Source organism: Erpetoichthys calabaricus, chromosome 5, assembly GCF_900747795.2.
Source record: "Erpetoichthys calabaricus chromosome 5, fErpCal1.3, whole genome shotgun sequence".
NCBI classification, from domain to species: domain Eukaryota; kingdom Metazoa; phylum Chordata; class Cladistia; order Polypteriformes; family Polypteridae; genus Erpetoichthys; species Erpetoichthys calabaricus.
The window spans coordinates 134,942,089-134,957,799 of record NC_041398.2 but is presented as its reverse complement, the minus strand read 5'-3'; the positions used below and the strand labels follow the sequence as shown (position 1 = coordinate 134,957,799).

Here is a 15,711-nt window from a genome sequence, read left to right as displayed (position 1 = left end):
ACTGCAGTATAAGTCATGTATGTGTCAGGTAAGGAATAACAATAGATATTTGTTATTATCTGTACAAGGACTCAAACTGCTTGGTAAATGTATATAATTAGCACTAGGTAGAAAGTAAATATTTATGCAAGTACACTGTAATTAGACATAGCGATGGATTTGCCTGCATATCAGAGATCATGTTTTGCCTTTCAGTTCTGCAAAGGTGGTGGAATATGGAAGGTACTATAAACTACGGTAATTGAAATCTGTACAGTTTTGCTTGCATTTAACTCTAGTTTTTGTAATAAAAAAATTCTCACTTCTCATTTGTGCCATAAAAAACTAGATGCACCATCTGTTTTTTTACTATTTTACTATAATTTGTCATATCCTATAGCTTAATTTCATTGTTTCATATTCTGTTATTTTGTCTTAAGGGGTTCCTTTGGCTGTTTGTTTTTTTTCAAGCAGGAAAATACAGATGATTGAGAGAGCTACTTTCACAACGAGAATCCTTAGTGGAGACATATATTGAATAGAAAATAGGACTGGGACCAATTTTTATTTCATCAAGTATATATATATATATATATATATATATATAGCATATTACATTTTTTAGAATTTTTTTTTAAATATTGGACCTTTTGCCAAATTAAAATTTCCTTCAGTTTTATCACCAAAAAGATTGGGCAACTGCACTTTGTAACTTATGTCATAGATTTTCGATCTTAATTGGAGGTTTTTCTTTTTTGGACAAGATATCATTCAGACAACTAGCAGACTATTAGTAAAGCTTATGTTGTTCGTTGTAAGGTAATTTATTGAAGGATTACCTTGTACACTTTGCCTCCCATGCTCTATTTTAGGAGAGCTTCAGAGCAGCTATGTGCCTAATGTTATCTGTGTAGGTCAGGTTGAATAAGCAAATTGTGTTACTTGTGTTACCTGCAAAACCTCTAGGTTTCACAGGATGTCATACAAAAAATGTATTTTTTATTTTGGGCATATGTTTGGTAAATGTTTAAGACCATTAATATATGCTTTTACTTACAATTTGGGTACTATATTGGGCAATATATATTGATCTAAATTTGGAATAGGAAATAAAGTTGTGCCATATTTATCCTATTTTCTTTTGTTCCTAGTTGTTTCAAAGTTTCTTGTGTGAGATGTTGACTTTAGATCATATTATCTTCATTATTTCAGAATTCATTTTCACAGTAACCTTTTCTGTGTATTTTTTTTTTAATTAAAAATTTGACTTTGTATCATACTCGAAAAATTTCAAATAGGTTTGTGTCATCAGCAGAGCATAGAACACCCTCAAATTATGCTTTTAATGATATTCTTGTATTTTCAGATGCAGGAAACACAGCAGTCCTTTTTTTTTTTAAAGAGGGCCTATGAAATTGGGAGTGCACGTCATGTGTATCACGTTTTTTTTCAATGTGCCTATGTTTGATAACTGTATTTCCTCTAAATTTACCTTGTGTTACCACTAGAAGATATAACTCGGAAACATTTAAATTCCTTTACTTTCAGTGCTTTAGCTATATATATCAAAACTTCTGTTGTGTCTAATTGCAATAATGACTGCAAATTTTGTAACTTAATGTCTGTTTGAATAAATTTGTGCATTGTAGGTTTGTTATGTAATCCTGTATCATTTGTCAGCTTATGCACCAATCATAGCTGTTAATGAGAGAATATCCCAAAATATAAAAGAAAATCCAGCATGTGAATTCTGCAGTTCTACTAATCATTAGCGCAGGACAGTTGATTTTGACATGATCAAATGAAGACATGCTGACTGGCAGGGAAAATTCAAAAGCAGGTTGGTATCCATCTCCTCAAATTTCTAAAAGTATTAAGAAGCTACTGCTGGACAGGGCTTCAGTCAAAATCCTCAGTTATAAAAATTGAGTGCTTAAAGTAGACATCAGATTATGCCATTTACCTTTCCATATCACAATACTCTATAATGTACGTTTTAACTATTTCATACAGTAACGGGCTCTTCAAGTGAAATCTATGTATTTTGAGCAATGTTGTATGTATGTACAGAATTTTTAAAAAGTGAAAAAACATGACGTCTACCTTGGAAAGTGAGAATGCTGGATGTTGTAGTACACAGCTTTTGATATTCCCACATGTGTGTGGCACAGAGTCCTTTGTTGGCCACTGACCTCCGTTCAAATAATAACTAGAGGTCAATCAGAGTAACTTAAATCATCTATTTACCCATAAATGCCACTATATAATGAAGAACTATTTATATAAAAAAAAAAGCTTGATATCCTACAAATTGTTTGGAAATGATGGAAATAGGGAGACTTGGTGTGTGGTGTTTTTTTTTTTTATATACTTATTTCATTCACGCCAATAATTACAAAAATATTTACATAATTTATTTTTTATTTTCACATACTCTTCAAGTATGTACTGCTTCGATTTAACCAAACACATAATCATAATGGTGTGGGAAAACATTAAGGTGTAAGCTTTGATTTGGTCTTTATTGAAAAACCATTCCTTGAGAATTGTGTCTGCTTCTGATTCCTCTAGGTAGCAGCACCACAAATGCCTTTTAGTTGAACTGTAAGAGAAATAAACAGATCTGGTCTGTGGTAGCCTGTTCATTAGAATCATGTTTTTCTCCATAGGCTTTGTTTCCATTCCGCATTAGAATATCTTAAAAAGCTAAATTATTTTAAATGTTGCCAGGCATCCTGCAAGAAATTGAAATACAGCTTCATGCTTTGTATTATTCATCTTTGAATATATTGTCCGGACAATTTGTCATGTTTTCAGTTTTAATCACTAACCTGTTGTGATGGTAGTTGTATTTACTAGTTTGAGTAAATGTGTGGTGCTTTGTTTTACTTTTGTTCCATTCCACATTAATGTCTGGCAAAGATACAGTTTCTGTGGGCTATACAACTGCTTTGTTTTTATATACAGAATGTAGACAATCTGCCAGCAAAAGTTGTGGCATGTTGGGAGACATCTTGCCAGAATTTCCTTATGAAAAGGGCTGTAATTTAAGAATGAGTCTGTGAATAAAGTTTTTGCATTTGGAGTGGAGGGAAAGGAGGCGGAACCAAAGATCTCAAGTTCTTGGATTAAAATTGTATCCAGCTTGTGCTCTGCTGCATATCTCTAAATTTGCTCCTGGGTACATAGCAATGGGTGTGAGGTGGGAAGGAGGTAAACATGTTTATTTTTCTTTGGAAACTTTTTTTTTTCCCCACTGTGGATGTCTTGTTGCTTCCAATTGCTTGTATTCTCTCTTTTCTGAAAGGGAGCTGTGCTGCTAAGCAACTATGAATACTGACTTGAACTGACAGTTTGTGGCCACTCCTACCTTCGCTCTGAAAAGGATAAGGTATCCACTCAGTCGTTGACTGTGGTAAACTTAGCACTTGGGCACTATGCAGTAAATGCTGTAGGATTGAACCTTGAACTTTTTTGCAAGGAAAACAAAATGACTGATCTCTGGGAAAAAAATGGGCTGACAAGACAAAGAGGTAAGTGAAGATAAGTAGTATTAACTGGCAGTAAGATGTTACCAGGAAAAGCAGATTCCTAGCTGACTAAAAGAGTCTCATGCAGAGCTGGGCTGTGAAAACAGAGTGCTCTCAGGAGAGGACTGCAGCTCCAGGCTGCTGTTTGAGCAGCTACCTCTGTTTGGTGCTGTGCAAAGCATTAATAAAACTTGTTGTAAATGGAGTGCTTTTAGAACTTGGCAAGCAAACGACTGCTGCAATATAAAGCTGTTATCAGTTGACATTCTCCAAAAGCCATTTTGCTGTGAAGATGATTGTTTAGCGGTGAGTGTAAGGTTTTAAATTTACTTTTTATATGCTAACTTTTCAGCTGTGGAATATACCATAGGGTCCACAACCATTGTTGCAGCAGTGGAGTCAATATACTTAATGTTAGACTCTGTTGTCCTCCTTTTGTTGTTTTTTTGGAGAGTAAACATTTATTTATACACCAAGATGATGGACTTACCTTGTATGTGTGTTGTTATTCTTTATACTATGGATGCAAAAATTAGAATGCTAGAAAGTGGTGCTTAGTAGAAAAATATTTTTTTTATTTTGCAAAACAAATAAAATTGTAGTTTACTGTGGCTGTCATCTCTCAATGAACATAAATGGGAAAATGTCATCTTTTTCTTTTTATAAAGTACAGTCTTTGTAACAGTGTAAAAATAACTTGAGTAACAGGAGTTACTATGACTACTAAGATTAGCAAGAAAATGTTAATTCATAAATACAAAAACAGCGACAAGTAATGAAGACCGTAGTGGCCTTTACACAATGATCTAAAGTTCTATTGAGTGGTCCTGTCAATTTTTGACATGAGACTGAAAATAACCGAGCATGCTTTAATTATAAAGTAAACCAACACTATTCAGACATATGCTGTTTACTGAATGTATTTTATCTGTGACATATCTGCTCATGTACCAGTACCCAACATTAATTAAAATAACATTAAAATTACTTTGTTTAGGAAAATGTGGAAGGGTCAGTTAGTTATTACTTTGATTTTTCTCAGAGTGAATACATGCTATCTGACTTATACTGAGCTGAATCAGCCTGCATGCCCCTGGCTTTCCTGATATTTATAGTTTAAAAATAAATCAATGCCATACTGTTGTACCATGGAAATAATGTCCTTTTTTTTTTTTTTTTAGAAAAAAATTATAGGTACAATATACGTATTTAGAAAATCAAACTTCAGGTAGCAGTTACAGAAATGTTGTAACTTATTAAAATCCTTGCTTAAGGAAGAATCAATTTGACATTTTGGCAACCAGTGTAAGGCTTTGAGTATTTGATACAAAAGTAGAAAAACTGGTCAGTAATATTACTGCACATATGTGTGCAGAAAACAGGGCACAGCATGTCCTCTTTACAAAGCATTGGACAACTATGACAGGAACATTTGGTCCCCAGAGTACAAAAGAGATTTTATTATGTTCATTTAGTTACAGAAATTTATTAAGCTTTAAAATGTTAAGAATAATACTTTTTAATATATCTGGCTTATTCACTTACATGCTCTGTTGCATAACCTGGCTTCTAGCACCAGAGGCTGGAAATTGTTGTAGAAAGGTGATTAGAGTTGATGTCGCAGTGTATTTGGCAGACAACCTGATTGGCTTGTGACGAGGATAATATCAGGACTGTCATTTCTGGGCTGCAAAGTTAGTTGTGAAGTTCAAGAAAAAAAGACTGTTTTCGGTGCAATGTCTCATTTTATCATTCATTATTATTTTTATTATTCAGTTAACTAAAGTATTATGTGCCTGTGATGCTACATCATTGTGAGTACATCATAAGTTACTTTTCATCAGGAAATCTTCGCAATATGTCTCCCAACAAGGCCACAACGGTGCTGGAACCACAAATGAAATGTTAGTTGAACAGTCAAATGTAAGAGCTCAGCTTGTAGATTGAGGTCCCCAACTCTTGTCCTGGAGGGCTGCAGTGGCTACAGGTTTTCATTCTAGCCCTTTTCTTAATTAATGACATGTTTTTGCTGCTAATTAACTTCTTTTGAATTGTTCTGTATCATTAATCTGTCCCAATGATGAGGGCAATCTTCAGTAAAAAGAAAGTAACCTTTCCACGCATTTTGGTTTTATCAGTGGCTCAGTTATTATACTTGTCCATTTAGCTGTATCAACTAATTACACTACTCCACTGTATGCTCTGATTAACAAGTTAAAAAAAAATTAATACATCTAATATAAATTAATAGGCAAGGATGGCACATCGGACGGGACTGCTGTCTGAATGCCTGTTTACAGTATACTGTGAAGGTTTGCATAACTGCACAGTTCTGCATTATATAAATTTTATTAGTAGTCATGATGCATGGACATGTACGTCTGTGACCATGTGACTTTAGATTTTTATGCCCGTTTTGACATGCGCAAGTGTGCACAGAACCATTGCACATGTGCTGGACAACAAAATAAGGACACATTTGAAGATAAGGCCAGTGCAAATGCGTGGAATGATACTCCATTAGCAAAGTGTTACACACGTATGACTGTGATATAGTATAAACAGATCAGGGCGTACATCCTATGTCCACAGCTATTTGCGTCCATTTGGTTTTGGAGTCTAGGATTATAAACATTCCTTGACTGTTCAAGCATTGCAATTTTGAAAATTGGACATGGTTTGGAGTTCTCATATTCTTGCCCTATCTGACTGGATTTTTCTCTTACAACTATGATTTTAATTAGAAACCTGGAGGGTTGAGTTGCTGTTTTAAGTTCAAGATATTTATTTAAAACTAGCCGTGTAAGTAAGCCTGTGCTGTAAGCATCCCGGACTCCTAGAAGCCATGGATTCTGGCACTTCAATCAGTCAGTCTCATTGGTTGTGCATTAGCGCACTAAGCGAGGTTCTCTTTCCTTGGTGGTTTTATTTTGCCGATGTGCTCGCCTCGCTTATGTATTAGCAGCTAAGCGTGTTTCTCTTTTGTTGGTGGTTTCACTTTGGCGACAGTCACTTTCTTTGAGCGTCATGCTGTATCCTTGCACTTCTGCGACAGACAGACACACACTTCCACGCGTAGACGTTTATATGTAAGATAGGCTTTTGCTTGATGAGGAAACATACAATGATTAACTGAGAGAGTGTTTAGGAAGAGTATTCAAATACCTGATCAATTTTCCAATTTTACTGAATGACCAATCCGGTTTGCATAAGTATTAAGTTGCCATATTTTAATATTTTGTATATGACATTTTTGCGTTGATTGCAGTTTTAAGCTTTTTAGAGTAAGTGTGCAAAGTTGGGACAAAATGTTTGTGAATAATTTTGGTCTATTCTTCCAGACAGATTTGCTCCAGGTTTTCAGATAGGTCAGTGATGCCTCAGCACTACAATTTTTAAGTAGTGCTACAGATTCAGGTAGGACATTGTATGACTTTTACCTTTTTGTCCTTGAGCCACTCAAATAGTTTTGGCTATTTGTTTGGGATCATTGTCCTGGTGCAAGATACAGTTTCATGCAAGGTTGTTTTTTTTTTTTTTTTTTAATAAGGAGACTGAAACAAGTTCTGTTGCAATTTTTGCCTGTGTTTTCCACCATTCATTATTTATTTTATTTTAAGAAGGTGCTGTTCCCTGCTGATAAAAAGCAGCAGCATGGCATAAAGCTACCACCACCACACTTCACTGTACTAATGGTGCTTCACTTAACTTCTCTAATCCTCCAACAATGTCGATACTCGGATATTTCAATTAGCAATGAGAAGAATATTAGTGAGCACTATAAATGCTACCGCTAGATGACATTAGGTAACACTGGTAAAGAGGACCTGTCTATCAATTTATTAGTTAAAAAGTGGAATTTGATAATTCAGGACCTTCACTTTTCATCATTTTGTCCAAAACATTTTTTACTTCATCTGAGAATAATGCACATACCTCTCCAGAGTAAAATTATCTAAAATATTTCAGGGATTGGACCTTGATTATGAATGATGCCATGTATCATGGGTCTGAAGAGGACACATGTTCATAAGGAATTTTGTTATTTATCAGACGGCAGCAAATTTATGAGTGTACGCTATTCCTCTTACAGCAGTGTCTGTAACTATTTTTAATTGTATTAGGCTATCAAACATTAAACTCTTCATGATTTCCTATACTATATTGGTAGTACGTCGACTCAACTTGCTAAACTGGAGGAAAAATCCTAATCCATCTTTCATAACTCAATGGGAAAATTAAAATTTTTATTTAAAACTGAAAAATAGCAAATTCTCTTTGTAAGGAACTGTTCAGAGCTGCTTCAGGAATATAGTAAATATCAGTGTTATTTTAAAATTTGTCTACCAGGACCCTGTCAACATTTCTGCTGAGCTCATATCTTTTAATTATTATGAGTATGTATAACACAATGGGCTTTTTTTCTTAATTTTTTAAATTACTTCTTGCTCTTTAGTTAAGGATGTGGTTTTAGTGGGATTTATGATTAATAAACTTAAATTCATTCTGCAACATACTGAATCGATTGTTTCTGACTAGACTGGATTTTTTTTACTTAAAATTGCATTTTATTTACTGTAATCTGTGTTTAACTGTTACACTTTAACAAAAGTTATTTTTAGAAATAAAAATACAAGAAGATAAAACTGCAGGTTCTTATTTGTTGTTCAGCAAAATTAGGGTATTCTTCAAGGACCTGAATAATTTGCAAATATTCTGTGTAAAAATACATTTATATTCCTTGTCAAATAATATGATTATTACATTGAACTTAACCAATTTACCATTTTTTTGAATAATAATATCTAGGTGCACTGTATAGACTTTGTATGCCTTGTTCTAAAAATAATTTAGTTTGATGGAAAGGCCAGACTCTGTGCAATTTTTCTGATAATTTAAATAATTGTAAAATACCATGTCCCCTGAAGGGGTTTGGTGGAGAGGCAGTGATGAAACTCTGCTGTTCTAACAAGAACAAACACAAATGGGATTTCTTAAAGAAGCTCAGTTGTTTGTGTCAGTATCTGGTTTTACCAACTGGATTTGTGTAGTAATTGAAAATAAATATTAAATATTTAAAGTTACTTGTTTATATGTTGAGAATTACATCTTCTTATGAAAGTGTTTTGACCTGAATTTTAATTAGGTTCCGATTGCAGTTCTGATTATCTTAATCAGTATTTTAAAATGTGCAACCAGAAAATACCATTTAGAAAAATGTCAATTTTATTTATATTCTGTGCAACAAGATACATGTAGGTTTGCAAACTTTGTGCCTAAATCATTAACCAATCTCTAATTTTTAATGAAAACTCCGTAACATTTTAATGTAATCAAATTGAACAATCTAAAACACTGGGAATATTGTAGATAATGATCAATTGTTGTAATAGGTTTAACATCATGATGCCTTTAGTTTTCCAGTTTGAGTTCCATGTTGCCAGCCTGATTAACCCTACAATCAAAGGACACTTTTACAGTACAGTTTATGAAATTACAATGGCCTACATACTGTATATAGTATGAAAGGGTTTAACTTAAGTATCCGCAGAAACTCCAATGTAGTTTCTAAATTAATCACTTGTACCTAAACAGATAGAAGGTATTGCCTTGAGAGAGCATTTTTTGCATTTTTAAAAATAGTACATTATCAGCCAAATTTCAGTAAATTTTAAATTAAAAAAATGGAGGTGGAAAGAAAAGGAAGGAATCTAGTGGAGGAAGCAATGCTAATGACATCATTTTACTGCCTTAGTACAGTATTTTTAATACAAAAAACCCAATCTACTCTATGCCCTATGGCGGTAACTACTTCTTCTTTTTAATAGATTATTATTACTTTTAGTATAATTTTTTCCTACACTTAGTGTGTGTTTTTTTTTTTTTTTTAATAAACTTCATATTGCAGTCATCTGTCCATATGTGATTCCTGTGATGTCTATCAGTTTGAGGCATCTTATGCTTCATTGGCCATTTAGAATTTAGACTGTCTGTCTGTGTTGAACATAAACATCATACACTTTTCACAAAGTATTTACTAGACTAGTTTTCTGAATAATGATTACCAGATTCCCTTTAAACATAATTTTTAGTTGGAATGAAAAAAGAAAAAGATTTGTCTGCATATTAGTATTTAAAAATAAACAATAAGGGCATAGATGTGGTATGTAGGTTGTCAGTAGTTACCTTAAATGAAGCATTTGGAATTCACAAATTAAACAACCTAGGTTTAATTTCTATTGTGTATAAGGCCACATTAACGGGGTCCACATTAATGACAGGTTGGACTGATCTTGGGACACAGACTGTATACAAACGGGCAGATCAGGGTCTTTTTCCTGTGTTCCTTTAATATGGGAAGTGACATTCTTCACATCTTGTATAACTCTGATGGCCAATGTGATTTTCTATGCTGTGGTGTGCTGGGCTGGTAACTTCAAGAGAGGCTCACCAAATCAACATACTAATTAAGAGGGCAAGCTCAGTACTAGGATGCACTTTGGACACCCTGGAGGTAGGAGAGATCTTAAACTGAGAGTTAATGTGAACAGTGCTGCACATCCTCTGTGACACCCTGAGTACTTTCAGCCAATTAATTATTCAGCAGAAATGTGTCAAGAAACGCTACTGGTGCTCTTTTATACCAAGAGCAATGTGTCTGCATAATCCCTCACTGTGACAGCCAAGTCTTTTTAATTTTTCTTGCGTTATAGTAATTCCAGTGTGTATTCAAACCAAAGTATATGTGTATATTTATTTATTTGGTTATCCACTGATTTATGTACTTATTTATTTGAAGAGCTTCTGTATTAACTGGTATTTATAAATATATATTTTGCTACTGGTTTGCATGTATCTGACCAAACTGTCAGAAACTGAATCCATGAGGGTGGCATGAGGGCCTGATATCTAGTGGGACCTGTGCTCACAGCCCATCACCATTCAGCTCGATTGGCATTCACTAGACAATACCACAATCGGCAGCTCCAACATTGGTGCCCTGTTCTCTTCACAGATCAGAGAAGGTTCACACTGAGCACATGTGGCAGATGTGAAAGAGTCCTGAGATGCCATGATGAATGTTATGCAGCCTGCAACATCATCCAGCATGATTGGTTTAGTGGTGGGTCAGTGATGGTCTAGCAAGGTATATCCTTGGAGGGTCACACAGACAGAATGGTATCCTGACTGCTGTTAAGTACCAGGATGAAATCCTCGGAGCCATTGTCGGACCTTACGTTGGTGCAGTGGACCATGGGTTACTCCTAGTGTAGGACAGTGCCTGGCCTCATATGGCCAGAGTGTGTAGGCAGTTCCTGAGTTTCAAAGGCATTGATGCCATTGACTGGCCTGCACATTCCCCAGACCTGAATCCAATTGAGAATCTCTGGGAACATTATGTATTGTTGCATCTAATGCTGCTAAGTAGCACCATAAAGAAGGAGGAGACTCCCCTTGAACACCATCCACTGTCTTGAATATTTTGTTCATCTGATTTATGATTTAAGTATTCCCTTAATTTTTTTTGAGCAGTATACAGTATATGAGTAAACAGTTTAGGGTTTGTATTAAAAAGTGGTCTACCACCAGAATTCCTTTTACTTTTTGTCTTAGAAAAGAAAAAAAAAAACTTTAAGACTGAAGTAAGTCTTTGATAAAACACTGTTTAGAGGTTGATTTGCATATATCTGTAGGCCAAGTAATTCATGATTTCAAATGTATACTCATTTCAATTCAAAATATCATGTGAGAATTATCTGTGTAACAGCTAAAATTTCATATTGGTAGTGGCAGTGTCTTTTTAATGAGCCCTGGAAATTTCTAAACTTTACCTCAAAGATAGAAGCTACATTGTAAACTCATCTTTGAATACCAAAGGCAGAACAAATGATCTGATATAATGAGTACATATAGAAGGTGTTGATGATATGACAGTTGCTAATCAATCATATACAATACTAGTGTTGGCTTTATTAGAAACCAAGAAATTTGGGGTCACAATCATCTTTATTAGTTCAGATCTAGAACAAAAGAGAGAATGTTTTAAGTATATTTTATACTTCCTACTAATAGGAAAATAATACAAATTTTGTAACTAAATCTGTAACTTAATCTGGATATTACATTTCATTACAGAAAAGACAATTTTGAGATGGATCTATTGGTCAGAGTATAGTTTAACAGTCTCCTTGAAGGAATCGAGCACTGTACAGTGTCAGGTAACGGCAGAACACTTAATAATGCTAGGTTCTCTTTTTTTATTGGATCTAGTGGATGTTTGTTGAGTTTGTTTTAGAGTATGGAAAACTTTCATTACGTTAGGGAATGCTAAAATAGTAATGCATGTTTGATTTGTGCAAAGATAATAAACTGTAATTTATTGAGTTGACTGAGAAAAGGACTGAGAGTAATTTAATAGCAGGTGTAGATGGTTCTAGTGTAAGACTGTCAATGGGCACTAACTGACTAGGCATATAGGCTGGAAATGCCACTTTTTTCCCTAGAGTAGCAGGAAAAAATGAACTGGTACATTCCAGTGGAAACTAGTACTTTTTAAGATGTTCCTTTACAGCAAGGATTGTGTGAATCCAACAGTCTTTTAGTATGTTTTTTCTTTCAGGTTAATTTTATTTTCTCAATTCTGCTTTATTCTGTAGTGCATATCTCTGCCCCTTAACAGCTTCTGCAAGACATTAGTAATGATTATTATAATTGTAGGCCTACCCATAAAACTCCATAGCTTAGTTAACCATAAAATAACTGCATTTTGCTTTTGCAAAAACATGTAGCACAACTGCTTCATGTGGCTGATATAAAAGGATAAGGATTTAATACTGTCAGATTTGATTAATATTAGTTTGACCTAAAATACCAAACACTGAATACGTTTTGGACCCTGACACATGCTTTCTGGTTTGAGTTATTTCTATATGAAGGGCTGTGGATGTTTAAAAATTGTTAATAATTCCTGAATTTTATGTATTACTGCAGCCCATGTTTTTTACTTATAGTCTGTTTCACATTTGTCAACCTCTACCTCAATTGAGTAAATTAAAATTTAATGTTTGTATGCTGTATCATATGTATGGAACTAAGCAGTATTGGTGTCTCCATATGAGTCTTGTATTTCTGTGGTGAGAAGTATGCTCTGCTGGGAGGTTGGGGTAAGAATATTTTTTTTGCCTTTTTGACTGTTGTGTGTTTTACATGCAGCTTCTAGGCCGGTTTATTTAAGCAAAATAAATGATCTTTGTACCTTTTGCCCTTGATATACTGTGGATAATTTCCTTTACTTGCTGTATTTATCTGTTTAATCCTGAACAGGTTTGTGGAATGGTATAATACAGCCCATAATAATTAGCATGTATGTACTAGATATAAAATTTTAAACCTTTTCCACAAGAGATTGGTTTGTAATTCTGACATTTCCAGAAAGGTACATCAGACTAATAGCATAACATTTTCCAATCCCATTTATGAGTTGGGGTGCCTCTAGGGCCATTGCCTATTATGGCAGCACAGGGAAGAAGGGGAAGCACCAAATCTGAACAGTCCCATTAAATTTAAGTTCACTAGCTGTAGGGCAGTGGACCTCAGTTATACTGCTGTTGGTTAATTGGATGTATCAGAAGTACTGAGTAACTGTGTGTGTGTATATATATATATATATATATATATATATATATATATATATACACACACACACACAGTGGAACCTCGGTTCACGAATATCTCTGAACACGTACAAATCGGTTTACGACCAAAAAGCTCGCCAAACTTTTGCATCTGTTCACGACCACACACTCGGTATACGAACAAGCCAGTTTCCCTTTCGGTTTGTGCGTGCCGATGATTTCCACACATGTTCAGTCTCTCCCTGTGCAGAGAGAGAGAGAGAAAGAGACAGAGAAAGAAAGCAAGCAAGCAAGCAAGACACACACACATACACACACACACACACACACACACACACACACACACACACACGAGAGAGAGGGCTGAACTCATAAGGCAGAGAAGGCAATTAAAGAGTACACCGGGCTTGTTTTTGTTTTCACTTCTGTTTACAGCGATCAGTTCGTAGCGTGCATTGTTGCAATGTTATTTTTCTTGGTGGTTTATTAAATTACGGATTTTCAAATGTTCATTTTTTTCACTGTGCTTAAAACTCATTAAAGTGTTTTTAGCGAGCGGTTCCTAGCGCTATAGCGCGAACTCTTGCAGTGTTAGTTTTCTGTTGTTCAAGGTTTTCTCAGTGTTATTCAATGTTTTTACATTTAGTTTACTATTACGCTGTGCATTCTATGGTATAATTAACTATGTTTGTGCTTAAAAACTTTAAAAAATATATATATTTACATACAGTTTGTACGGACTGGAACGGATTAATTGTATTTACATACAATCCTGTGGAGGAAATTGCTTCGGTTTATGACCAGTGTTTTAGAACAAACCGAGGTTCCACTGTGTGTGTGCGTGTGTGTGTGTGTGTATATGTGTATATATATATGTATGTGTGTGTGTGTATGTATGTATGTATGTGTGTGTGTATATATATATATATATATATATATATATATATATATATATAAAATAATATAATCTCTGGCGTTCTTATTTCTTCACTGGAAGTCCTTACTCTTGAACATGCTACATGCCATTCCCCCCCAATTAAAACATTTGTGCTTTTCCTAGTGACTGACATTGGCTTTTGTTAATGGTCAGTGGAAAAATAGAATTTTACAGGAAGCTATTATTTTGAAATCAAATAGGTAATCGCTACATGTAATTTGTATGTGTTATACACAGCATTTTTTTTAACCCTTAACTATCAACAAATTAAAATGTCCTTTCATTGCAGATACCTACTGACTTAGATCTACCATCCTGACAAAGTTCAGCTTTTTAACTAAATGAGCAATAGTGTTTTTGCATTATAAACATAAACATCATGATTCACTAATCAATATCAACATTCTTTCAGTTACTTTGTTATAGGCATTTTTTCAGGAATTTAAGCCATGTTGTCTAATTGGAGAGAGTATCAATACCCAAATACTTTTTCTTAATTCTTTTCGTGTACTTTTTATAGTAAGTCATTTGATTCATTTTTAAGCAAAATGTAACTTTTTGTCTAGCTCTTAGGATATTGTTTTGTAAATTGATCACTACTATACTGTATATATTTGGAATACTTTACTGACTATTATAGTCTTAGATAATGTGTTTAATTTTGAGTTGAATTATGGTTAGAAACACAGTGACTAAAAAATATATTGAGATTTTGCTTCTTCTAGTTATAGAACACTAATTTACACTGTTGCCTAGTGGCTATTGAATTTATCTCTAACTCACAAACTGCAGTTACAACTTTACCACTGTGTTGTACTTTGAACCCATCTACTGTGATTCACTTAAACTGAATTGCACTTCTTTGTCACTGTTTTCAATTCGGTGTATATATATATGCATTAACTGTGTTGCTCTATCAATGCAAAATGCTTTGGATGGTGGACTTAATCTGTTAGCTGACAAATATTTTATTTTTCTTCCTTTCTTCACCCTCTGTTTATGAATTCAATAGTAATGCTGTTTTGTCTTCCATCATTAAAAATGTATAAAGGTATCTTATCACCATTAATCCTTGAAACTTCATTATTGATTGATGCAACAGGATCTAATTACAGAAGTTGAAGCTTCTCATTCATTTATCCATACATAAACTAGAATATTTTCCAGTAGTGTAGATTAATAAGGTTTAAAAGTTATGAGTGATAAACGATACTGGATGTAGTAGCATTGTACTTTTGTAGGTCCATCTACCGCAAATATATTTATTTCTCATTTTAGAGTTCTTTTAGTTGTTTTTAATGCTTAATGTTGCCTGCTTTTCTTAACATTGTTTTTCTAAAATAATAAAATACTAACCCACAGTATAATGAAGCAGTACTAATTTTAGGCTTTGCTGCTAATAGAGAGTCAAGGTTTTTAGCAGTATTTAGCTTGGAATGAATCAACTTTAAATCACATTTATAACCTTACTAAATGCCGCTATTGGTAATGTCCTTTAATACAGAGTTCTGTAGCAATATCCTTTACAACAACATCACCCCATGTCCTTTTACCCCTCCGGACCCCTGCCACAGCTTCGGCTCATCCTACTCTAAATCATTACACTGTAAGTGCTATACATAGTTCACAA

The 15,711-nt window shown here is 34.2% G+C and overlaps 1 protein-coding gene across 5 annotated transcripts in view; it reads left to right on the top strand.

The window, feature by feature from the left end:
• LOC114651950 (microtubule-associated tumor suppressor 1 homolog A-like) overlaps positions 1-15,711 on the top strand; it is a 148,324-nt gene that overhangs the window by 14,775 nt on the left and 117,838 nt on the right. For 2 of the 5 annotated variants that reach the window (XM_051928285.1, XM_028802076.2), the window contains exon 1: positions 3,238-3,512. The exons of 1 other annotated variant lie outside the window; for it this stretch is intronic. The gene's annotated coding sequence lies outside the window, so the exon portion shown is untranslated. Of the gene's footprint in view, positions 1-3,236; positions 3,513-15,711 lie in introns of those variants that run through there. 2 more of the 5 variants (XM_028802077.2, XM_051928286.1) reach the window with 2 other exon arrangements.